Source organism: Puma concolor, chromosome B1, assembly GCF_028749965.1.
Source record: "Puma concolor isolate L17-30 chromosome B1, mPumCon1.1.hap2, whole genome shotgun sequence".
In the NCBI taxonomy this organism is placed as follows: domain Eukaryota; kingdom Metazoa; phylum Chordata; class Mammalia; order Carnivora; family Felidae; genus Puma; species Puma concolor.
The window spans coordinates 9,868,657-9,895,393 of record NC_141670.1 but is presented as its reverse complement, the minus strand read 5'-3'; positions in this window follow the sequence as shown (position 1 = coordinate 9,895,393).

Below are 26,737 nucleotides of genomic sequence, written 5' to 3'. Positions count from 1 at the left end.
TAATTATGAATAGAGGAAAATGAACATAAGTATATAAATGCAAATCATGTTAGGAATTGTGAACAGTATACTGGGGAAAAAAAAACTTTTCACTCAACTACTTTTATAAATACTCTAAATAGAAGTTCTATAAAGCTTCATTTGTGAGTTATCTAATTTCATTTTGTTAAAATTGTGTCTAAAGGTACAATATGGATTTGAGAAAAAATAAGTTAACTGTAAAAGCGCATGCTAACGTATGGATATTTATAAAATCATAAAATTGGACAGATATTCTGCTTGAACATTTTTCTGTTATATTCATAGTGTATTCATGTCTATTTACTTCTAAAAAAGTCAAAACAAAAGGAATGATTTTTATAATTAAGCTGAAAGCATTTTAATAAGCTGTATTTTGTATATTTATTCTGATATCTACAAATGTCCAAATACTTAAATGTATTTTCCAGTTAAATTACAAATGATACAAAACGGGGTATTGAGTAAGAGTACCTTGAAATTTGTTGCTTTATTTTTTTAAGTTCTATTTATTTATTTTGAAGGGAGGAGGGGCAGAGAGAGAGGGAGAGACAGAATCCCAACACAGGGCTTGAACCCATGAACTGGGAAATCATGACCTGAGCCGAAATCAAGAGTTGATGCTCAACCAACTGAGACATCCAGGCACCCCAAAATCTGTTGCTTTAAACATAAAATATACAATGCCATCAATCTACATGATGTACGTGCCAAAGAAACCCAACTTTGTAATCAAAGGGAAAAAATGTCACACTTCAAGTGCTTTTATGCTGGAAAATTTTTCTTTCCTTTTCTTTTCTTTCCTTTCCTTTTCTTTTCTCTCTCTCTTTTTTTAAGTATATTTATTTATTTTGAGAGAAACAGAGATAGAGCAAGTGGGGGAGGGGCAGACAGAGAGAGAGAGACAGAGAATCTCAAGCAGGCCCCACACTGTCAGCTTGGAGCCTGACGTGAGGCTTGAATTCACAAAACTGTGAGATCATGACTTCAGCTGAAAAGAATAGTCAGACACTTAACATACTAAGCCACCCATGCACCCCAGATGCTGGAAAGTTTCTAAGAAGCTTTTTGGTTGTCATGATTTTATACAATCTTTTAGACAATAAGAAAAAGTAAACATGAGTTTTGAAAAGTAATATCCTATTTTCTGTGGATTCTAATAATCCCTAAAATAAGATAACTAATAATTTCTGGGTTGTAAATATTTCGGGTTGTAAATCAAATTCATTTTTCACTGTATTCATGACACTGGTTTGAAAAGAAGCTATGGAGGAACAAACTGAGGAAAAAATGATACAAATTGATATTAAAATAGTTTAACACTGGGCACATGGGTGGCTCAGTGAGTTAAGTGTCTCTCTCTCCCTCTCTCGATGCCTCTCCCCCACTTGCAGTCTTTATCTCTCTCAAAATAAACTTTATTTATTTTTTTAAAGGCACCAGTTCTTTAAGCATTTATTTATTTTTGAAGGAGAGACACAGAGTGCAAGCGGGGGAGGGGTGAGAGACAGTGAGACACGGAATTCAACGCAGGCTCCAGGCTCTGAGCTGTCAGAACAGAAGCTGCTACAGGCCTTGATCCCACGAACTGCGAGATCATGGCCTTAGCTGAAGTCAGAAGCTTAACCTAATGAGCCACCCAGGAACCCCTACGTAAACTTTAAAAAAAAATAGTTTGACTCAAGAAAAATAAACATATAAGGGCTATAAAGCCAAATACCATTGATATCATATCCTTTAGTCTTTATTATCCTTTGAAATGTAAATCATAGGTAATATGTGTGAAAAATGTGATAAGTGAATTATTCATGTTTTACTAATTACTGAGTATTCATACTCATACATTTGCTATATTTATTACAATGCAAGGACTACTTCTGATATTTTCACAAAATAAAATGATCCCTAGAATCAGACCTTTTAAATTTTTTAGATTTCTTTTGATTTAGGTATGCTTATGAATAAATCCATATGCTGTCCACCTATAGCATATGCCTTCAAAGGTAATAATTTTTGGCGAAAAACCTTCTCTTGGCCCCAGAAAAATACTTACTTCCTTTTAAGTAGAAAACTAATTTTGAAATGAAAAATTTCTTACTATGTGACAGAAAGTCTATTTCGAAAGAAATATTTTACACTTTTGATTTACTTTCTAAAGCCAAAAGTGAAGTTCCTACCAGACTCACTGATCTGCTTCTTACTTGATGGTAATTAGGCAGAGTATATGATGTCATGTATCAGACTTCATTCAGAGCGCGGGAAATCGGAGATTTAAGTTTTTTTTTTTTTCTTTAATGTTTACTTATTTATTTTGAGAGAGAGAGAGTGCGCGCATGGGAGAGGCAGAGAGAGAGCAAGTGAGAGAGACCAAACCCAGCAGACCCCTAGCTTTAGCACAGCGCCTGATGTGGGGCGCAAACTCACGAACTGTGAGATTATGACTAGAGCCGAAATCAAGAGTCAGATGCTTACCTGGCTGAGCCACCCAGGTGCCCCTGGATTTTGTGGGTTTTTTGCATTTTCCTCTTTAATATTTAAATTAAGTTTCATGTTATCCAGTGATTATGTCTTAACTGACTGAGGAAGCTTGTCACAACCATCCTTAGAGCATTAGAGTTGGAGATGCTCCTATGGAAAGATTAACCTGTTATCCAGGCTATCAGCGTGTCTGCTCCCTTGACTAAGGAAGAGGTGCAGAAGGGATTCCCGGGCCTCAAATTAAGGTGACAAGTAATTCTTATGCATATGACTGTAGTCCAGAGCTTCATCCCTCCTTCAGGGATTGGGGGGAGTCCAGAAGAATGCTTAAACCAGTCATTTTCTGGGCTCATAATTCTTTCTGAACAAGAATCCTAAATAATTTTTTTGAGGTGGAAGAAAACCCCAGGTCTCTCTAGAGTGTGGAGATTATCTACTAACCAAGGAATGATTCTGTTAAGTGCTGATTTCTGTCATTCCTTGAATTGTGCTTGTTTTGAGCCTATATTAGGGAAGTTGACTCATTCAAAGAGCAGTACTTGCATGTTTTCTTACTAATCCAAAATTAAATGTTATCATGGAAAAGAAAGTCTACTGATTCCCATTAAACATGAGATGCTTTAGACTTTTCTTTGCCTTCTGAAATCCACAACGTTTTTGGATTGTGGCTATGATTACTGTATACAGCAATTATAAATTATTTGTATTAGAACTATAAATTACAAAGCAAGAAGAATGGAAATAAGGAGGGAGGAAGGAAAGAATGAAGGAAGGAAGGAAGGAGATTATTAGCAGAAATAATTCAAGGTATTGCAAAAAATTTAGAAGAAGAAATTTACCGTTATAACTTCTTGTCCAAGACCTTCTGCATATTTAACATTTTATATATGTACATATTTTTCAACAAAAAAATAGGCCAAATTACATGAAAATGAGACTTGTTTTGGCCACAGAACATAATGAAATTGGAGAACCACAGTGACTCAGATCAAAAAGCAATACAAGACAGAAAAATTATAAATCTACAAAAATTTTTAAAGATGTTATATGGCAAAAACAAAACAAAACAACCTACATGAAGAAGTCAAAGGCAAATTCCACATGGGAGCTATTTTTAGCCACGCAGTCTATAGTATTTTTGTTACAGTAGCCTGAACACACTAAGACGAGGAGATTAAGTATCTTGCGAGTTTAATTAGATGAACAAAATATAGACTATAAGAAGTCCCCTTCTATGGAAGTTGTTCAAAAGGCCCTTATGTGGGAAAGATAAAGTCGTCATACTTTAACCTATTTCTCCAAGTACAGCTAAAATACTTGGGTACGTAACTCAAACATAAGCAGACTCTGAAAGATGAAGAGAATAGGCAAACTGATTGTATACCTAGGGAGCCAAGGAAGAGCCTGATGATGAGGCTCTTGGATTTTCTTTCCACCTCATAAATCATGGACTCTGTGTTTATTGGAGAAATCAGCCTACCAGTAAACATCAAGGGTGCAACTAATCAATCAATCATAAATAAATAAATTACCAAGACACAAAAACCAAAATCAAGTAGAAAATTCTTTGTTCAGCCAAAGGACCAGAAAGTGTTTTTACAATAACAGCTTTACTCCAGCCACATACCCCACACCACACAAACACACCAGCAAAAGCAAACAGTCTTCCCCTCCCTCAGGCAGCAAAAGCCTAGTGAAGACCCTAGATTTCTACCCTTGCTTTGCTGTGATGAGATGCTTCTATCCTCATTCCCTGTTCTGGCCAGGTAATATCAGAGAAGGTTGAGTAGGGAGTGAAACTTTCATAGCCACTAAGTGTTGAGCCCCACATTCCTTGTCCCAAAGTGTCATTATCACAGGGAGGGGGTGGAGGTCCACAATTCCATAATGGCCATTCATTCACCTTGAGAAACTAAAATAAAATAGACTATCACTCAATGCTAGGTTCGAATGCATGTAAATGGATAAGCATTCCTTGATGAAATGTGTATAAATGCAGAAGTCAAAACAACCCGTATTTTGTAATTATTCCAAAGGTTTCCATGTTGTTGCACACAAATACTTTAAAATTTCATTTTAAATATCTGCACACTACATACATTAGGTGGTTATATTGTGGAGAATACACACACATCTGTCTATATCTATATATACATATGTGTACAAGCCTGATGGTCATAACTACTAAAGACACGTGAAGGGGTGCTTGTGATTTTGGGCTAATTTTTGAGTACAGCATCACACTTGGACTTAAAAACCACTGTAGTATATCAGGTATCCCTAATGGAGGAAAACATGGCATACTTTATACAACTATTTTGTTTAGTCAAAAGTAGCTCATGTATATATAAAGGGATTGGTGGGAAAGATGAATGTAACATGATTTGGTGAAAGTTTTTTTCATAAATTGTACTAGTGGGTGAAAGCAATATGACAGACAATACATTATACCTGCTGTTATATAACAATTATTGCTGGGTTTTCTCTTTAAGATATATTTACCCGTGCTATAAGAGAGTCTTTTTATGCTCTCAATAATACCTTAGGCTTTGCTCCACTTCTGATGTATGCAGTAAGAACCTAATGTGTTTTGGGTGAGGAGGCTAATATATATTTTACTGAAAAAAGTGCCATTTGATACTTTTCTGTAAACATGGAAATTTTATTCTCTACTAATATAGAAAACAATGCAGAGACACTATACCTCTCAGCATTTTCACAATTCTATTAACTACACAAAGGTGGTGTCCCTCTTGGTAACATGTTGCCAAAATACAGTTCTTGACTGCCTCATGCCCTTGTGTTAACCCTCGTGAGATGAATAAGTTGATATTCTGCCCATTATTGTAAGAGAAAGGGCCATTGGATCTTCATAAGAAAAAGCAACAAAAAACCTTTTTCACTTCTAAGAGCAGCACCTCAGCCAGGAGTGTTTGCTCTCGCTGCAAGTTCTTGGATCCCAGGGCCTGGCACCAACAGGAGCAAATGCCATAGCAGACAGCCCCGCCCACCTATGCACTCAGAGCTCTTCCAGGTTGTGATGTCCCCTGCGAGGGGCCGGGTCCAGAGAGATGGAGATCCACTCCTAACAGGAATCACGTGGGCCCTTGCACTTGTCACCGGAAGAGGAAAGAAGGAGCAGAAGGGTGCAGAGAACCAAAGTGAGGCTCATCACAATTCTGCCAGAGAAAATCGACCGTCACGAGTCTGTGGTGTCAGACAGCAAGGACCTTGGAACAGACCAAAAGAAACCCAGACACCAAGTTAGCAGTCTCATCTCGGGATCTTGGCTTCTCATCTATGTAATCAAAGTAAACTTTCCCATTTCTCCAAAGAAAAACCCAGTCCCTCCTATTCCTTCCCTTCTCTGCCTTGGCAACCACAACTCTGCTTTCCGTCTGATGGAATTAACTATTCTGAATATCTAGATTTCATATAAACAGAATCAGACAATATGCATGATACAAAAAAAAAAAAAATGAATGAATAAGACCAGGTTTGTAGAATTTTTAAACTGCATATGTAAATACTTTTGACACGGTGTGCCTAAGGGTTGAGCCAAAGGTTTTTCAGATAATGTGACATTTCTTGAATACCACTAAGCAAAGCAGTTTTCTTCAGATGTGTTTATTCTGTTTTATTAGAAAGGAGTCCTTAGATTTCTTATTTTATATTTCCAGTCTAAAAATTTTCACATTTCTCATCATTTATGTTGTATTTGTCCTTTATCTTTTGAATCTGCTTTTTGGGAGAAGTTTTCAAATTTATCTTCTGCATTGCTGATATAGTTTTCCATAAAATCAAATCAGTTCTTCTCTGACTCCAATAAAAATGTTAATTTTGTTACTGCTCTTTAAGTTTCTAAGCAGCTAATCTTGTCTTTTTGTATAGGCACTTTTACTGTATGTGGCTTTCTGCTACCATTTCATAAAAGCCATAATTCTTTGCCTCTAACAAATGCTAAATAATTTTCTAGATAATTTTAATTTTTTTGTGTTTGCACAGGTTCAATTAATTCAAAGACAATACATTTTTTGCTATAATAATCTAAAACCACCAGGTATAAAGATAGTACATAATTTTAACATATTTATTTATATCACCTAAGATTCGTATCTATTTTATAATTCTTATTTTAGAATATGAAATTGTTAATACTCTCAATAAATTATTCTTGGAAATATTATGTTCCTCCAAAATGATGTAAATATTTGCATGATAAAGTAGAGATCTTGAAGATACTGTATCATCAACATATATTTGATGTGACAGAAGCTTACATATGGCTTTAGTAACAGATTTTTATAACAGTTTCAACACAATGGATTATCTGTCTTTTTTCCTTATTATAAAGCTATATCTAACATCTGCCCCATATCAAAGTAAATGATCTCCATTTTCCTAGCACAATCTTGCTTCAAATCTTGTGAATTTAACCTATATTTGAGATATCTTTTCAACTTCTGTGTTAATCAGCAATGCATATTTGATTTAGAGCTTGAAGTTTATAAACAAATCATTTAGGTGAATAAAATTACCTTTATATTAAAAAGTTATCATCATAATTCATTTAGCAGGAAGTTTAGGTTGGTGTGAACTTAACTGAATCCTCTACAGTATTGAACATAAATAAACAAGGTTTCACAAGTGCTAAAATTATTTTCAGAACATTAAAGGCTATCTGTTCATACAACAATTGAGATTTGTGACTCTTATGGTAAATCTAGTATACTATATAAGACAAAAAGACAGCAAAACTGAGAATGCACAATTTTCTGATGAGGACCAGACTGCACTAAAAAACAGCACGTAATTCTGTTCAGTTAAAAAAAAAAAATCACTCATTTGACTGTTAGCATCAACTCAATCAGATAGTTACACAGATTTTTCACAATGCGTGTCTGTTTAAATGGAGACATTGAAAAAAAAAATGTCTCATGCTTCTTCTCTTTTAATCTTGACTATTTTATGTAGGAGAAACATACAGGATTTCACTTTCACATGCCTGCAAGGGCTGATTGAGAATATAACTCAGTTTAAAAAAAGTGGGGGGACAGGGGCACCTGGGTGGCCCAGTTGGTTGATTGTCAGCTTCTTGATTCAGCTCAGATCATGATCTCGTGGTTTGTGAGATCAAGCCTTGCATCCGGCTCTGCACTGACAGCATGGAGCCTGCTTGGGATTCTCTCTCTCTCAAAATAAATAAAAATTGGGAAAAAATGGGGGACAGGAGGTAGGTAGATGTAATGGTGGAATGGAGAATGCTCTGATAATTGCCTTCATTTCATTGAAAAATAATATATACAAAAGAAACAGACAAACACATATCCAGTCTGAAAGATAGATCTCATGTGAATAATAGGTGAAATATATCTAGACACTAAAAAATAAATGACCAGCAATTAAGTTAATCTAATTGCTTTTGTTGTCACTCAGAAGCATTCTGTTACTATGTTATAAAACATTTTACTTAAATGATCATTAAGGAAATATCAATGTTTAAGGATTCTAGAGTTGGTCATATATTTTAATACATGCAACGTATCAGCATTATAAGTCACAAGAAAATTGGTAATATTTGGAGAATCTTCGTGCCATGACAACAACAGTACAGGCTTTCATGGGACGTGACTCTGCCTTGAACCTGCAAAGGATATAATTTATTAGAGGGAAGACACTTTGACTAAATCATATATTTAATAAGACCTATTGGTATTATTAATGTTGAAATATTTAAATATCAAGAAAATGAACAAGTGTCAATCCTCTACTAATTTGCAAGATTCTGATAAAACCAAATTTAAAGATGCTTTCACTCCTCACATATTCTGTGTTTAATGTAGAGAAATTCAGTTATAATGAAAATGAAGGTGATGGTCTAAAATCAGCTTAGAGGCTTTATTTAGTCAGCATATCTGTTGGCAGCCTCTTTGGAGGAAGTTGTTGCCAGGGAGAAGTGCAAACACAACGCAGAGAACTAACCGCTATACAATCACAGCAGGAGAAGAACAAACACACAGCAAAGAAAGATGGAACCATTTGAAGCAACAAAGTGAGGCTATTGCTCTTTTTCTGGGCAGTCTGCCATTTTGAAATTTAAAAGGATGACTTTTCCAAAATATTAGAAACAGAAGTACATGCATGAGTTAAGAAAACTGGAATGAGATTTCTGATTCCAAATGTGTGTGTATTGGGGGGAAGCCTAGATTTGGGCCATAAAGAAAGTTTCAAAAAATGTGTAAGAAATTGAATTATTATAGGTATTATTTGAACAGAATCCGATGGCTGTGAAAACCAACTAACACTGACAGCTAGAATATCTTCAATGCCTAGAAATTAAACTATAAACTTCCATATAACCCAGGAGTTACAGAAGAAATTACAGTGCATATTTAGAAAATGTTTTTGAAGAAAATAATGAAGGAAGGGTATATTAAAATTGAGTAATAAAGCTCATATGTTCATATGAAAATTCCTGATCTTAAAATGCATACATTAGCAATGAAGACAGTCTGAAAATCTAAGAGCTGATCTCCCATCTCAAGAATCTAGATAAACAACAAAAAAAAAATCATCAAAGAAAGTAGAAGGGAGAAAATGCTGAAAGAAAACTCAGAAATTAATGAAATAGAAAATGCAATTAAACAAATTGACAAAATTTTTGAAACATTTGAAGATGCATAAGATTGATAACCCCCTAGTGAGAAGACAAATAAGATTGGTAAGCTCTCAAAAATACTTATGGAAAAAGTGAACATATAATAACAAAAAAAAATTGAAATAAAGTGAAATGAGACAAAAGCGAATGAGATGAGATAATTCTGCATTTCCAACAGAATCACTCAAGTGAAAAGAAAGAAAGATAAAGAGGGGCAGCTGGGTGGCTCAGTTGGTTTAGTGGCCGACTTTGACTCAGGTCATGATCTCATGGTTCATGGGTTCGAACCCCACGTTGGACTCTGTGCTAACAGCTCGGAGCCTGGAACCTGCTTTGGATTCTGTTTCCCTCTCTCTCTGTCCCTTCCCCGCTCATGCTCTTTCTCTCTCCCTCTCAAAAATGAATCAACACTAAAAACAAGTAAATTAAAAATTAAAGAAAGATAAAGACAACATATGGGACAAATGGAACTCTCTTACACAGGTGGCAATTAAACTGCTACAACCACCCTGAAAAGCCCTTTGGTCCTAGTTACGTAAGCTGAACATTGGCATAACCTCAAACACATATGCATGTATTTTCACCAAAGTGTATATTTTAGAAAGTTCATGGTAGCGTAATTCATAATAGTTAAAAGTGAGAGCATCCAAATGTCCATGAACTATATAGAATGATTTTTTTCCCAATGTGTTAGCTGTGAAATGGAGTCTAATTTTTGTGTCCCTGAACAAAACCATAATTTTTGTTCAGGACTTCACTTTTTTCCTCCCACTTACACTAGCTGAGTATTGGCGTATCAGTTAGTGTTCTTTTGATTAAACATGATTAATTTAGGCCTGGATCATGCACTTTATCCTTTGGGGCAGGGGCTGAATGGTCATATATAAAAACCTAAGAACTAACAATAGCAAATTCTACACCCCCCAAACAAAATCTTGAGACAATAAGAAAAAAGGTATGGGACATATAAAGAAGCAGAAAAAAAAGTACACATAACTCTCCTTGAATGTAGAATCAGGAAACAGGGAAATTTCAAAGAGAAATAATAAGCCTAAATTAATATCTCAAAATACAGACCAACCACACAATATTTTGTATTACATATCAAAAATTTTTAGTAATTGCAAATGCTGACAGTTGAGTTTCAAGATGCTAGAATGTCAGATACCTTGTTGTGTAATAGAAGTATGTGTATGATGCGTCAATACTTTTCATTGTCATGATCTGTACCCTGATATGAATATGTTTGTTCTCTTTATACTCTATGACAAAAGGAATCACGATATATATTTTTTTTCAAAGATTCAGGATTTTAAAAATTATTTTCCTCCAAGAAGTCAATAAGTACTTTTGCACTAGTAATGATGTTTCTGTTAAAGTAGGACTAGTTTTGGATGATGTAGGTTCACAATCCAAACCACGCATTTGAATCAATTGAGTAGTTCATTATCAATAATAATTGCCATGGGCACCTGGGTGGCTCAGTCGGTTGTCCGTCTGACTTCACCTCAGGTCGTGATCTCACTGTTCTTGGGTTCGAGCCCTGTATCGGGCTCTGTGCTGTCAGCACGTGGAGCCTGCTTTGGAACTTCTGTCCCCATCTTGCTCTGCCCCTGCCCCGCTTGTGCCCTCTCTCTCTGTCTCAAAAATAAACAAACATTTAAAAAATTGAAAAATAAATAAAAATAAATAAAAATAAATAAATAAATAAATAAATAAATAAATAAATAAACAATAATGTCCAGATTCCAGCTGTGTAGAGTGTGACTGGATGGGTCCAGGCTCAGGTCTAAACAAAGTGGCAATAATCAAGTTGGTAATGAAAATGCTTCAATGATACTTCCACTAAAGATACTCTAGCATCGGCAAAAGTAGAGTGTAAGAAACTCCATCAGTGAAATTCATCACCTTGTGGCCAAATTATGTGCTACTTATATGTCCATCTACATCCCTCCTCGACTGTTTTGAAGCAAAACAAGACATGAGATATTTCAACGTGGAAACATTTCAGGATTCCCTTTAGTATGTGTCATCTAAAAGACAAACACTTTAAAAGTCACAGCTGTGATTCTGTTATCATGCCTTAAATGGTTAACAATTCTTTAATGACTTCAAATTTTTAGACAGTGATTATATTTCTTTCCCCTGTTGTGGCTGTCTCTTTTTTAAAATGTTTAAATCCAAGTCATTGAGCGACATAGATTCAACTGGCTGTGATGTTTCTTATTTAGAGTCCTCTGTCCCAGATGCCTGGATGCCCTCCCTGTTCATTCCCACCATAATTTTTAATAACAATCACTTTTACTCTCAGTGTCCTATTTGGATGAATCAGTTATATAATTATTCTTCCCGTAAGTATCTTTTAGGCTATAGGTTTTACGTTTTCTTGCTAATTTTCTCTTAGAGTGTTTTTTTTTTTTTTTTTTTGTGGAAGAAAGTAGGTTGGCTATCCGATAGTTTTTGTTTTGTTTTGTTTTTAATCTGTATTTTGTCGATTGCCTTATTGTTTTATTGCTGAAAGTGCTATTCTGTCCCCTGTAAATTTACCTCCTGTAAATTTGTTGTCAGAAATAGAAGCATGGTTAGATTCAAGTTTGATTTTCAGGACATTTCCTTGATGGTCATCCACACTTCTACAAAATGCTCATTTTTTTCTCTTGTGATGCATGTGTTGATGTTCATTCTCTAGACCTGTTATTTCACTGGGGGTTAAAATGATGAACATCTGTAATTCCTTCTTAAATTTTTGGTGGAATATTTCTTCAAAAAGAGATCTCCTGCAGGGCACCTGGGTGGCTCAGTCGGTTGAGCCTCCAGCTTCGGCTCAGGTCATGATCTCTTGACTCATGAGTTCGAACCCCAGGACGGGCTCTGTGCTGACAGCTCAGAGCCCAGAGCCTGTTTTGGATTCTGTGTCTTCCTCTCTCTCTGCCGCTCCCCTGACTGCACTTTGTCTTCCTCTGCCTCTCAAAAGATAAAATAAAACATTTAAAAAAATGTAAAAAGAGATACCCCAGTAAATGTTTAGATTCTCTGTGGTATGGTATGGTTTGTATAGGAAATTCAGGATAGATGCTTGATGTTTCTCTTTATTTGCTAGTTTTCAAATGTTGAATTGCTTCCTTAGCAACCACAGAAATGACAGTTATGAATTCATGGATTTTAAATATTGTATTTTTTTTCAATTCATTACAGTTATTCTTATTGAAGCTCAGATATTGCCTTTTTTTTTTGTTTTTTTTTTGTTTGTTTGTTTTACCAATGGTTGATTTCCTCCTGCTGTCTCCTCTGTTCTTTAGACAAGAACACTGCAATCTTTGACAGCTTACTGGCATTCTAGTTTGGCAAGGTATTCCATGGTCATGTCATGGCCCCAGACATGGCATCAGCTGATTTATCTAAAGAGTCCTGATTCCTTTTCTTTCTTTCTTTCTTTCTTTCTTTCTTTCTTTCTTTCTTTCTTTCTTTCTTTCTGTCTTTTTTTTTTTTTTTAGAGTGCCACTGGTGCAGAGGGAAACAATGGCATTTAGAGAATACAATCTAGGTCTCAGAATGCTCACTGCTGTGGGGTGGGTCTTTTCAGGAGAAGAGAAGAAATGTGTTTGTTTTATGAAAGACTCTACAGATCATATGCTTATTCTCATACATTAAGAGATACTGGTTTTTACTTGTTAATCTTCTACCTGTCACTCCTTTTATACAGGAAATCCAAGCTGGCAGCGACATCAACATTATTCTTTACATTATTTCACAATAAACTCAATACAGTCTCAGAATAATGATAGCTACACTGTCTCGAAGATAGTTTAAGATATTTTTCTCATTGTTCCCCTTTAAAGTATATTACACTACAAAGTTACATTTAAATTACTGTGTGTTGACCTCTCTTGAAAAAACTTCCTCCCACATGTTATACAAAGTTCAATTTACTAAAAGTAGTTACCTTTTTAAATGTTTTTAAGGATTACCTTTTAAAATAATACTTTTTTTGATATAAAAGGTTTGCATGATTTGAAAACAAATGTACTGAACAGGATAAGCCAAAGAAGTTAAGTTTCTATCCTGGTAGCCTCCAACTGTTCAGTTCAATTCCCTCTGTCACATCTAACCATTTTTAAAAAAATTGTTTGGTTCATCCTTCAAATTATATGTGAAATATATATTATATTATATATATTTCACGTATAAAATATATTTCACATAATATGAATTTCACACACACACATGCATATATATATGCGTGTGTGTGTGTGTGTGTGTGTGTGTTCCCCATTCTTAGATAAGTAGTGGCATATTATACATAATTTATGTGCCTTTTTAATTGTAATTATCTTGAAGATAACTTCATAGATTGTATATAAAAACGCCCCCTTCCTTTTCAGAGTTGCCTGGTAGCCCATTATATGATTCTACTATGTCTTGTTCATCATTCCTGATTGATGAATATTTTTAGTCTTTGTCTTTTGTTGAAGTAATGGAAGGAATGATAACCTTATGAGTAGTGATGATTCTAACTGAAACATAATTGAAAGATACTTTGAGTAGAAAAGATGCCAATACTTACACAGAAAGTTTTGTACTAGCTATCAAAATTAGATATGTTTTCCCTCTGTTGATAGACTTTGTTTGGACTATTTTTATTTCATTGAGCCAGGAACCTCTTGACATGGTGACTCAAGACCACCACAGTAACTTTACATATTAAATGCATTGTCAAATACTTATCTGGATATTACTCATACTTTGTGCAGACCTCTGAATGAAGGAAGGGACATCTGATGACTGCAATGGTACTGAACCCTGCAACTTTTGTTACTAAATACCGAATTTCCGGTGGGATATCTATGGGAGTACTACATGGTATTTATATTCCTTTAATTGCTTTCTGCAAAACAGAAATTAAGGGCTAATTATGGAATCAAATCGCGCATTTCTCTCACATTCTTTAGATACAGAGGAAAATTGTCACTTTGGGTTTGCTTCTGATTTATAAGTGAATAAAACATATACAAGTTGTGAAAAATTGAATTCTTTTCAAACAGAAGGACTTTCAGGAGGGATTTGCAGATAGGTCTTTTTCTGTCTCTCTCTCTCTCTCTCTCTCTCTCTCTAAAAGGACAGATCTGTGTTTTGCTTTATAATGGGACACCAGAATTGAGCAAATCTTGAGAAAAAATGGTTACGGTCTAATAGTCACATTTCCTTCTGTGAAGAAAAACAATTTCACATGGTATACTTAAGTTCTCAGCCAGATTTGAAGACTTTTCTGAGAGTTACATAATAAGAATAAAAGTACAGTGTTTTCAAGTCCAAACTTCATCAAATTTATGTATTAAAAATCCTCAAATTGGTTAGCCTTTGCAGAAGTCCCAACTGGAAGATAGTCAGCATAACTTTTATATTTAGGAGGTTAGACTGATGTCTAATATATATTTGAAAAGTATACAATTATTATTTTCTTGTCATTCATTTGTGTCACATTGGCTATGTATGAAATCAATTTCCAATAACAATATTCTAATACACATCATTTATTATACAGGAAGTGCAATTTTAATTACACCTACTATGACTGCTAGTATTTTGATCATTTTCTAGAAAACAATGTGAAAACAATCTGAAGGTACTCTCCAGCCATAGTTCTGTGAAATATAGTTTATCTTTAATGTTATTAAAAATACTGTTTATGTTATCAAAACTATCTTTTAGTGGAGGGATTGAGAAGAAATTATTTTTTTCTTTTTCTATGACATATATTGTTATTTTTAGTAACTAGGTTTTTATCGTATGAATGCAGTGATTTGTATAATAAGATTCCCATTTTAAGTTTTGACTGTTAAAAGTTACAGAAACAAAACCGTGGATGAATTCTAGCCATGTTTTTATAATACATGTCTCTGAACATTTTTATGTGTTCATCATTGTTTCACTTTTATGTTTTTCATTATATAACTTAATCTGATTAATATATCAACTTATGTTTTATACTGAAGGCGATATATTATTACCATCATGTTTTTATTATTATATGAACACACTAAATTATATATAATATTATATATTATGTTTTATATAGTAATAATGGAAAGAATAATAATTCTATTTCATTTCCAAGATCACTCTGTATCCACAATATTAAAAACTGATCAACCTTGTTTTAAAAGTTGATACATTAAAAGTTCTCTTTGTCTTGTCACTAGCTATTCAACAGATTTAAGGTTGTTCTTCACTGGAAATTTACATATAAGAAAAGACACACTTTCTTTTATTTATTGAAGTCTTTCAGCATATGTAATCAAAGCTTTTTTTTTTCTTTTTGGTGAGGAGGTTGTCAGCAGGAAGAGATAAATTAGTAGGTAGATGATGACTCATAGCCTGCAATTATGTACATAAATAAATTAGAACAAAATGAAGTACTGTCAGTCTTAATGTACATTATAAAGTTGAGACAAACATTAGTAGAGAGACAGTCAATTAGTTGTTTGAGAGTCAGTGATGTTAGACTTACCAAGATGCACTTTCGAGATGGTAACCATAGAGTGAAATGCTAAATACCACCTCCTAACCCCACAAGTATATCTCGCACTTTATTTGACCACAAAACAGTTGAAAGACACTTTAGATCCAAGGAGCAGCTGCAGTAAGAGGCAATTAATGATTCATAAAAGGGGATCAGTCTTCATTGTAGTCTATCTTACTGACTTTTTTCAGAACAGTAGCCCAAATGGAATAAATTAAATAGTACAAAGTGCTAAAGACAGTGATCCATATACATAGACCTCAAACCTTACAGAAACAAGAAAAGCAATTTAAAAGGACTTCGGTGGTGCCTGGGTGGCTCAGTCGGTTGAGCAGCCGACTTCAGCTCAGGTCATGATCTCACACTCCGTGAGTTCGAGCCCCACGTCGGGCTCTGTGCTGACAGCTCAGAGTCTGGAGCCTGCTTCTGATTCTGTGTCTCCCCCTCTCTCTGACCCTCCCCCGTTCATGCTCTGTCTGTCTCTCTCTCTTTCAAAAATAAATAAACATTAAAAAATTTTTTAAATAATAAAAGGACTTCGAATTCCAGAAAAGACCCTTTTCCACAATTCCTCAAAAATAATAAAGATTATACGATGTGACTCTCAGCAAGTTATCTATTTGGTTAGTAAGAGTAACATGCAATTCATGGAGGAAATTGCTAACGTAAGTCCCAAACCCTTAGATGCGTCACTTCCTGGTTCTTCTTCTCCTCTCTGTTTTGCAGGCTTATTTTTCATGGGCTTATTTCTGCAGGCTCTTCAATGAGCATGTGCCAAAGAACAAAGGGAGGAGGGACTGAAAAAGTCTGTACTCACCTCAGGATATGGACATTTGTTCCAATTGACTATTTTTTGCCTTAGGTGGGCATAGGTGACTTCCCGGTCAGGCTGTAACCTCTGCAGTACTCAGCCAATGAGGAACCAGGGGAGAGACCTGCTCACTAGGAGATAAATTGTCTGCTGTAACCACACTGATTGTGCCTGTCCATTAGACACCCACTCTTGCAAGAAAGTTAATTAAAGCCTTGTTTCACTGTGCTCCGAATCTGCATGTCCCTCCTTTGATTGAGTCGATGGGCTTATTTCTAACACACATCATTAGCATGTTTTTTCACCAATAAGTTAATATCTGCTTCTTGCTCCCATGATGATTATAATTTTCTATGGATTTTAAAATGTAATAAATCTCACAGCATTCTGATTCTTGTAGCCAATTTTGAAAAAAGATAAAAAGACAATTATTTCAGTATATCTCTTCATAATATTCTTTAATGGAGACAAAGGGAAAGACAAAAATTAAAATAAATAAATAAATCAATAATAAAATAAAATAAAATAAAATTTAAATAAAATAAAATAAAGTAAAAACTATGTTTTCTCCAAAGAAACAGAAGCAATAGTTGACATAGAGATGTATATAGAGTGATTATGAAGGATTGGCTCACATCATTATGGAGGCTAAGAAGTCTCATGATCTGCTGTCAGCAAGCGGGAGGCCCAGGAAACCTGAAGGAATAGTTCCAGGCCTTACCTGAAGGCCTAAGAACCAGGAGAGCCAATAGTGTCCTCCCAGTCTGACTTCAGAGAACCAAGAGAACCAGTGTCTATGGCAGGAGATGTGTGTCCCAAGGAGCTCCAGCAGAGAGCTAATTTGCATTTCCTCTGCTCTTGCATTCTAGTCAGGACCTCAGTGGATGGGATGATGGCCACTCACATCCAATAGGGAGAATGGATGTCCTTTACTCATGTCACTGATTCAAATGCTCATCTCTTCTGGAAATACCCTCATGGACTCACCTGGAAATAAAATTTTGTCAGATATCTGGGCATTCCTTAACCCAGCCAAGTTATGCATAAAATTAACCATCATGGTGAGCTTTATGGAAATTTTGCCCTTTTTTCAAATACAAAAGACACTTTATTTTACAAGGCACTCTATGTTTACAGCTGATGAACTTCAACTAAAAACAAATTAAATAGACATAAAATAGAAAACAAATAGACTCTTGAGACACAAAGAGTTTAAATATATAGATAAGTATCATTTGGTTTCTTTTAAGCAACTGTGATCCATTCTCTTCTGTCTTAAGTCATCAAAATTTAATTAAATCACAGATATGGAATCTGGTTCAATTTCAACCACCTATCTGTTAAGTTGTCACTAACATCTAGTGTTAACCTGCACTGGAACAATGGGCCTTTATGAAAATAGCCCTTCTTGCCCCATAGACCACTAGACAGATATTATTAACACTGTGAATGCAGCTGGAATGAGATTTCAAAACAGAATAACACTAGGCGTGAGCTCTAATTTTTCATCATCTAACTGGCAGAAATATCTCTTTGCCTCTACTATCATGTGGAATTTTTGCAGCAATAGACTGTCCTTACAGTCCCTATATTCCCTAGACACTCTCTCATGCAGATGTGACCATATGACTAGTTTTCACCAATGGAAAGAGAGTTGAGCTGATATACATCAGTTGTGTCACTTAACATAAGATCTTATGAAGCATATTGTATTTTATACTCTCTCTGTATTCATCAGCTGAATACAGGGAATTTGAAGCTTTAAAAAATGGATACCGGAAGAAGGTCCTTGAATTTCAACATCATAAGACCAATGAAAGCCACAAATGTTGGGTGCTACAAATGCAAGACATAAGTGTTTATTTCAACTGCTGTTTCAGTAATTATCAGTTCCTAAGGCAATGACATCATCCTAACTAACATATTTATATCATATTTAGTTTACTTCTATGCCTGTGTTTACCAGAAAGAGCAAGTATACTTAAGAAAGCAAATATTTATTCATATTTGTACATATTTGTACAGTCTAGGTTGACTATTTTACATTGTCTCTCATGTCAACATTTCCATTAGAATATTTTAAGATTTCTATTACTATTATGTAGAATATAATAGATTTTTATGTATTTACCTTATATCCTCTGGTCTTCCTGAAGATGTTTAGTAGTTCTATTGTCTAAAAAATATTCCTTAGGATTCTCTATTTATGTGATCATTTAATCTGCAATGGCAATATTTTTTTCTATTTTTTCTTTTTTTACATCTTCATTTCATTGAGTGACTGACTGATTGATTGATTGACTGGCCAACTGACTGACTTCTTGACTCCTTGCACTGGCAGTACCTTGAGTACAATATTGGTCAGAAATAATAAGAGTGAGTATCTTTGCCATTTCCGTATCTTAGAGGAAAGCTTGCAATCTTTTATCATTAAGCATGATGTTAGCTATAAATTGACTATACACACCTTTCACTGGATTTGGGAAGTACTCTTCTGTTCCTATTTCACTAAGAAGGTTTTTATTTTGTTTTGTTTTGTTTTGTTTTTAGTGACAAACAGGTTTTAGTTGTGTCAAATTGCCCTTCTGCATCTATTGAGATGCTCTTATTGTTTCTTCCCTTATTCTATTCACATAGATAATTACATTTATTAACTTTTCAAATGTTAAATCTGTGTTGAATTCCTGGAATAATCCCCATTTGGCAATGATGTATTATCCTTCTTATATATTTTCATTTGACTTGTTAATATCATTTTAAGAATTGTGCATTTGGTTTTATTATGATTAGTGATCAGTAGTTTGCTTATAATACTGTTCTTTTGTTTTGCTGGCTGAGCAATGTTGCCATTATAAAATGAGTTGGGAAATATTTGATGTTTTCTATTTTTCTGAAAGATCATGTAAAATTTTCATTTCTTCCATAAATATTTTGCAGAGTTCATGAAACCATCCTAGTCTAAAATGTGTAGAGAAGAAATTTTATCTGCAAATTTATTGTTTTAATAGACATAAAGGTATTATTTGTTTCTTTATGTTTATTTGTTAGTATGAGTTATATGTTTTTGAAGGTATTTATCCATTTGATCTAAGTTGTTGAATTTATAGACAGAATGTGTCTCACATCATGTCTTTATTGTCCTTCAAAAATCTCCTTTTATGGGGGCGCCTGGGTGGCGCAGTCGGTTAAGCGTCTGACTTCACCCAGGTCACGATCTCGCGGTCCGTGAGTTCGAGCCCCGCGTCGGGCTCTGGGCTGATGGCTCAGAGCCTGGAGCCTGTTTCCGATTCTGTGTCTCCCTCTCTCTCTGCCACTCCCCCGTTCATGCTCTGTCTCTCTCTGTCCCAAAAATAAACGTTGAAAAAAAAAATCTCCTTTTCCTCCCAAATATTTGATTTCCCATATTACAATACATGTGATCTTTAAATACTCTTCTTTCTTCTTTTAAGTCAGGATAGAAATCTATCAGCTTTAATATCTTATTTAAAAAATACTTGCCCTTAATTTAAATGGATTTTTCTTTTTATTCTAATTTCCAGTTTCTTTGATTTCTACTCTTTATTCTCGTTCTTTTTGTCCCTTTGTTCCTTTAACTTGCTCTTCCTTTTCAGTTTTCTTGAGGTAAAATTATACATCATTGCTATTAAATGTTTAGTTTTCTCTAACATAAGCATTTTAAAGCCATGCAATTTTCTTCAATTGCTTTTTTAAGTGATTCACACACATTTTGATGTGTTAGCTTTTAATTTTATTCACCTCAAAATATTTTTTTATCCTTTTGATTTCTTCCTTGATCATTGGATTATTTAGAATTGTGTAAGCCTAGGGGCGCCTGGGTGGCTCAGTCGGTTAAGCGTCCGACTTCAGCCAGGTCACGATCTCGCGGTCCGTGAGTTCGAGCCCCGCGTCAGGCTCTGGGCTGATGGCTCGGAGCCTGGAGCCTGTTTCCGATTCTGTGTCTCCCTCTCTCTCTGCCCCTCCCCCGTTCATGCTCTGTCTCTCTCTGTCCCAAAAATAAATAAAAAACGTTGAAAAAAAAAATTTAGAATTGTGTAAGCCTAGAGTTCACTCACACACTCTCACCATCCCCTGTGGGACAGGTTATGGACTAAGAGAGTGTCTTGGAACTTGACACATTCATACTTTGCCTTGATGGTGAACTGGAACTTCTCCACTGGTCTTCTACACTTTGTCTTCTATAAAGGCTTTCTCATCTGTGGGTGGTAACCTAAATCAGTGTTTTCCAGGGCTGAAAAGTGCTGAAGCTGGTTTAGGGGCCTCAGATGAAACAAAGTCTGTCTTTCTATTGCTTGATGTTTCAGATGGCTGACACTCTGTCACCCATAGGTCCTTGGGTACTGGATCCCACAGCTCCCACAAGGGCACTTTGTCCACGGTTGGATGCAAAATTTTTGTTGTGGCAGGGATACAATGAGGGATGTCTTACTCTGCCATGTTGCTGACATCATTTCCCTCTCAGCTTTCTGAAATGATTAAGGTTTCTTCACAATGGAGTATTCATTTGCACAGTCCATAGAGGTTTATTAACAGGGCCACTTTCTAGTCAGAAAGAAGGGGAAAAGACTCTTCTACAATGGGTTTCTGATAGGTAATATCTAGTTGGGTCTTAGTGTGACAATGTGTGTCCTTTAATTGGAATATTTAGCATATATAAATTTCCATTATTATTAAACTATCAGATGGTGGGGTTCAAGTCTACTGACTTGTCACTTATCTTACACTTTCTATCTGTTTCCCCTCTTTGTTTCTTTTAGATATTTTCTGGCCTTCTTTTGAATTTATTGGCTATATTTTAGAAATCCACCTATGTGGAATTTTATATGTTCCACTAGCTTATTGCATATAGTTTTTTGTTAATGTTTTACAGAAGCTGCTCTAGGGTTTAAAATGTGTATATTTAACTTATCAAAATCTACCTTTACATAGTATTATGTGTCCTCATATTAAATGTAAGCCCTTTATAATTGTATACTTTCCCTCCCACAGTCAGCCCTTTGCACTATTGCTTTCATACACATTATTTTTTGGGGATTTTATAAATACCCAAATATACTGTCAACATTTTGCTTTAAATAGCAATTATATTCTCCCTCTTTCTCTGCCCCCCTGCCCTGCTCACACCCTGTCTCTCTCCATCTCTCAAAAATTGAATAAATATTTTTAAAAAATTAAAAAGGGGCACCTCAGTGGCTCAGTTGGTTAAGTGTCCGACTTCGGCTCAGGTCATATTCTTGTGATTCGTGGGTTTGAGCCCCACATCGGGCTCTGTGCTGACAGCTCAGAGCCTGGAGTCGGCTTTGGATTCTGTGTCTCCCTCTCTCTCTGCCCCTCCCCTGCTTGCACTCTGTCTCTCTCTGTCTCTCAAAACAATGAATAAACATAAAAAAACTTTTATTTAATAAATAATCAATTATATCTTAAAAATTAAAATAAGGATAACATCTTCAATATTTCACCACATATTTGCAATTTCTGGCTTTATTCCTACTTTTTTGTAGCTCCAAATATACATCTGTTATCATTTTCACTTTGCTGGTATTGCAGATCTGTTGGTGACACATTCACTTGACCATTGCTTGTCCAAAAAAACCTTTTATTTCATCTGGATAATTTCACTGGGTATATAGTTCTTAGTTGGCTGGTTTTCTTTTTTGTGTTTTGTTTTGTTTTTTGTTGTTATTTGTTTGTTTGTTTTGCTTTTTTAAAAGTATCAATCTGTTTTCTTCTGGCTTGCATAATTTAAATAAGAAGTCTATCCTAAACCTTATCCTGTTTCTATGTGTATGTCAGTATTTTTTTTCAGACTGCATGTAGTGTTTTCTCTTTAGCACTGGTGCTCAGCAATCTCTACATGATGTTTCTTAACATGGTTTGTTAATGCATGTGAATCTAGGTATATTTGTTTATGTTTTTTTAGAATTTATTGAACTTCCTGGGTATATGGATTTTTGTTTTCAACAAATTTTCAATGTTGTAACCAGTTTTAGAAACATATTTTTGAATGTTCTTCCTTTTAGGATTCCAATTTTATTTATGATAAACCAGTTGTTATTTCCTGGCATGTATCTAAATATCTTTTTATTAGTTTCAATAATGTTTCTCTCTTTGCTTCATTTTTGAAGCATTTCTATTGCTATGTGTTCAAGTTAGTTTCAATAATGTTTCTCTCTTTGCTTCATTTTTGAAGCATTTCTATTGCTATGTGTTCAAGTTCACTGATACTTTAATTTCCACTGTCTTATATGTTGTTATTTCCACCCAGTGAATTTTTCATTTCAGATATTATATTTTCCACTTTCTTCAGTAATTATTATATATATTTTTATACATATATTTTTATACACATATAAACACAAGCATATATAAAACAACTACTCAGAAAGTTGGGGAAATGGGCAGTAATAGGATTCACTTTTGATTTACCTTCTTTCAATGATCATAGCGCTGTTCATCCTGAACTGGTTGCTGAAAGTCAGAAAACATTTTGTCTAGTTTTAGAAATTTTAAAACATTGCTACTCATTTAATGCTTTTATAAATGTTTCCTTCAATAATCTACAAATTAGAATAGTAAATAGGTAAAATACAGGCAATTTTTAGGTTGTATAACTTCTCCACGTAAAGCAAAATTATGACACATCAATTATACATCATTTATCAAAAATATTCCTTGTATTGAAATTGTTTGATTTACTTTTTTCCATAATTCAAAGTGAAAAACCGAAATAATTCATTACGATTTTTTAAATCCTACCCATTAAGTTCAAGATGATAAGGATTCATCATCTCTACCGTGCAGAGATAGCTGATTTTAGAGGGAGGTACTCTAAAGGAAGAGCCATGTCATATTAGTCTAGGAGTTAAAACTAATCTAATGCTCCCAACTTTTGTTTGTATTTAACTAATAATCCCACTCTTGCTTCCTAATAGTAGCAGCAAATAAAAAAAACAAAAAACAAAAAACAAAAATCACTAAATGAATATTGTGTGATCCATAGTATGACCTCAAAAAGTAAGAATAGAACACATATTCTTTAATTCCTATTTACAAAAGCCATAGTTAAATTTCTCTGAATTCCCTATTGAAAAGTCCATTAATAATTTTGTTTCTATGGTAAGATGTATTTTTTTCCCGAAAACATTAATGTAGAGAAGATCATAAATAACAAAATACGTGAACGTGACTAACCTTACAAATAAAATGATACTTAATGACTCGCAACATCAGTGTTAATAGAACATCCATTTGTGATTATTGTTTAATAAATATATTAATTAATAAATAAATAATATAAATAATAATAAATAAATAAATAAATAAATAAATAAAATAAAAAAATAAATAAAATAAATAATAATAAATATATTGTTTAATAATCAGTGGCTGTTGTATTAACAGTGATATTATGAAGCATCAAATATTTCCTAGTATATATTTACTGAGTAGTTCATTAATTTAGCTCTAACATCTATCGTTAATTACAGATTTATCAACAAAACGGTGTAGACACCTTGGCAACAATTTTGTTTTCTGAAACTGTGTTTTGCTTATAGTCCATGAAATAGCAATAGTGTGACCACTTACAACTACTCTTTAAACACGTAAATCATTGCCTATCCTATGAATCATTATTGCCATTTTCAATTGCTGGTTGTGAGAAAAATGTAAGTTTATTTCCAAATGTAGAAATTCTGACTCTGAAAGTGACTACAAAAACTAATGTATTCTTTTCCATAAGTCTTGTTTCCCAGTATAGATTTTATATAAGCAGCCTTTGGAACTATCTATTTTACAATGATTATTATGAATATGATAAATTTTTTGATTTAGAAGGTGTATAGGCTTCTGATTGTCCAATTTCTTACTAGTCAAATAAATAAATCAAAAGGTTATAACACAAAGTCTGTTCTAGAGGTAGAGTGACAGGAAAAAATATTAAACACTTGTGGATTTTTTCTATATGAACTCTGCTGTCTCTACTTCAGCTTATTTTTTAACCCCCTTTCACAGAAAATGCATCCTCTGAATGTATTTGCTTTAAGATTTCTTACTGAAAATCCAACAGAGTTTATTATATGTATGTGTGTAGATATATAGATATATAGATATATAGATATAAATGTACATACATACATATATATAACTCTGCATTATTTTGACAACCTCTCTCTTTGCAATCTATTTATCTCCGTACTTTGAACATACTTGTCTCATAATATTTCAACACTCTAACGAAGTTAACGTGCTTATGTATCTTTTTTGATTAGGAAATATATCAAAGAGATTTATGTATTTTACTTGTTACTTTGTTCCAATTATCTTACATGTTACAGTTTTTAAATGAAGGTCTCTGAGGCAGAAATACTCAATGGATAATCTGAATTCTGGCACTGATATTTCCAGATGTGCACACATTTTGATGCTTTGTAAATTTTTTCTGGAATTTGCTTTCTCCTAAGGCAATTCCACTCTTTGTTTTGGTATGACAACAGCTTTCGGTCAAATTCCTACTAACTCAGCATCTTTAGTAGGAAGACAGATTTCTTTCTCTACAAGTTTTCACTAAAGCCTTGGAATAGAGTCTGAATGGCCTTGTTTCGGCTGCATACCCACTCACATCTGTAGGAAATCAGGTGGAGTGAGTGAAAGGGGAAATCAGGGCACCTGGGGGGCTCAGTTGGTTAAACATCTGCCTTTTGATCTCAGCTCAGGTCATGATCTCACAGTTCATGAGACTGAGCTCTGCTTTGGGCTCTGCACTGACAGTGAGGAACCTACTTGGGATTCTCTCTCTCTCTCTCTCTCTCTCTCTCTCAATCTCTCTCTCTCTCGCTGTCCTTCCCCTACTCATGATCTCTCTCTCTCTCTCTCAAGAATAAACTTCAAGAAAAAAAAAAAAAAAAGGAAAGGGAAATACAGGGCCTGGCCAAGCCACTAGCACTGTGTGGTAGGGTGGGAGTGATGTTAGCCCCGCTTCAAATGCCAAATTGGAAAGGATGGAGACTTTAATTTCTCAAGGGAATGAGGGGAGCTCCAAAGATGAAAACAACAGGTGATCACTACAATGTCATAAGGCTTTGAAAAACAGCCTATAATAGTCAACTTGAAAAACTCACATTTCTCTATACTCCAACTGTAATCAGCTTAGTTGATACTACCATTCGCTAAATAAATTGTCCATTATTAACTGACCACCATTTGCCATTCATTTTTATTCTTTGAAAATATGTAGTCTCCCTCCAACGCACTGTTACTATGTATATTATTTCACTGAATTTATTTTTTTAATTGTGACAAATTGAGTCATAAAAGTGTCTATACTTTGGGTGTGTGGTAGAGAGTTAAAAATATATTTATGGTTAATGAGGCCCATTATAATAATATAGAAAATTTATGAACAAGAGTTGCATTAAGAAACATGAAAGATAAAGTATTTTCCTTTCTCTTTAATATAAATACATATATGCCTTTACATGGAAAGAGCGAGAAAAGGAGAAGGTATTAAGAAAGTAAAAGTTGGGGTGCCTGGGTGGCTCAGTCGGTTAAGCAGCCGACTTCAGCTCAGGTCATGATCTCTCGGTCCGTGAGTTCAAGCCCCACGTCGGGCTCTGTGCTGACAGCTCAGAGCCTGGAGCCTGTTTCAGATTCTGTGTCTCCCTGTCTCTGACCCTCCCCCATTCATGCTCAGTCTCTCTCTGTCTGAAAAATAAATAAACGTTAAAAAAAAAAAAAAGAAAGTAAAAGTTAAGGGGTGCCAGGGTGGCTCAGCCAGTTAAGCATCCAACTTCCGCTCAGGTCATGATCTCACCAATGGTGAGTTTGAGCCCCGCGCCGGGTTCTGTACTGACAGCTCAGAGCCCAGAGCCTGCTTCAGATTCTGCGTCTCCCTTTCTCTCTAAACCTCCCCTGTCATTCTCTCTCTCTCTCTCTCTCAAAAATAAACATTTTAAAAAATAAAAATAAATGAAGTAAAAGTTTACATATATACATATCAATATATATATATATTATATTTATATTTGAAAATGTCTTAAAATGTCTTTTTTTATTTCTGACTGGGCATATAAAAATGCAAAATAAGCAAAACTCATAGAATGTCTGGCTAAAAATATACATATAAATAAATATTATAACCACAAGTTATTCTACATGGTCACAATTGCTACAAATCAGTTATAAAAATGCACAGATAAAATGCAACACATACAGAAGAATTTTAATTAAGGAGTGC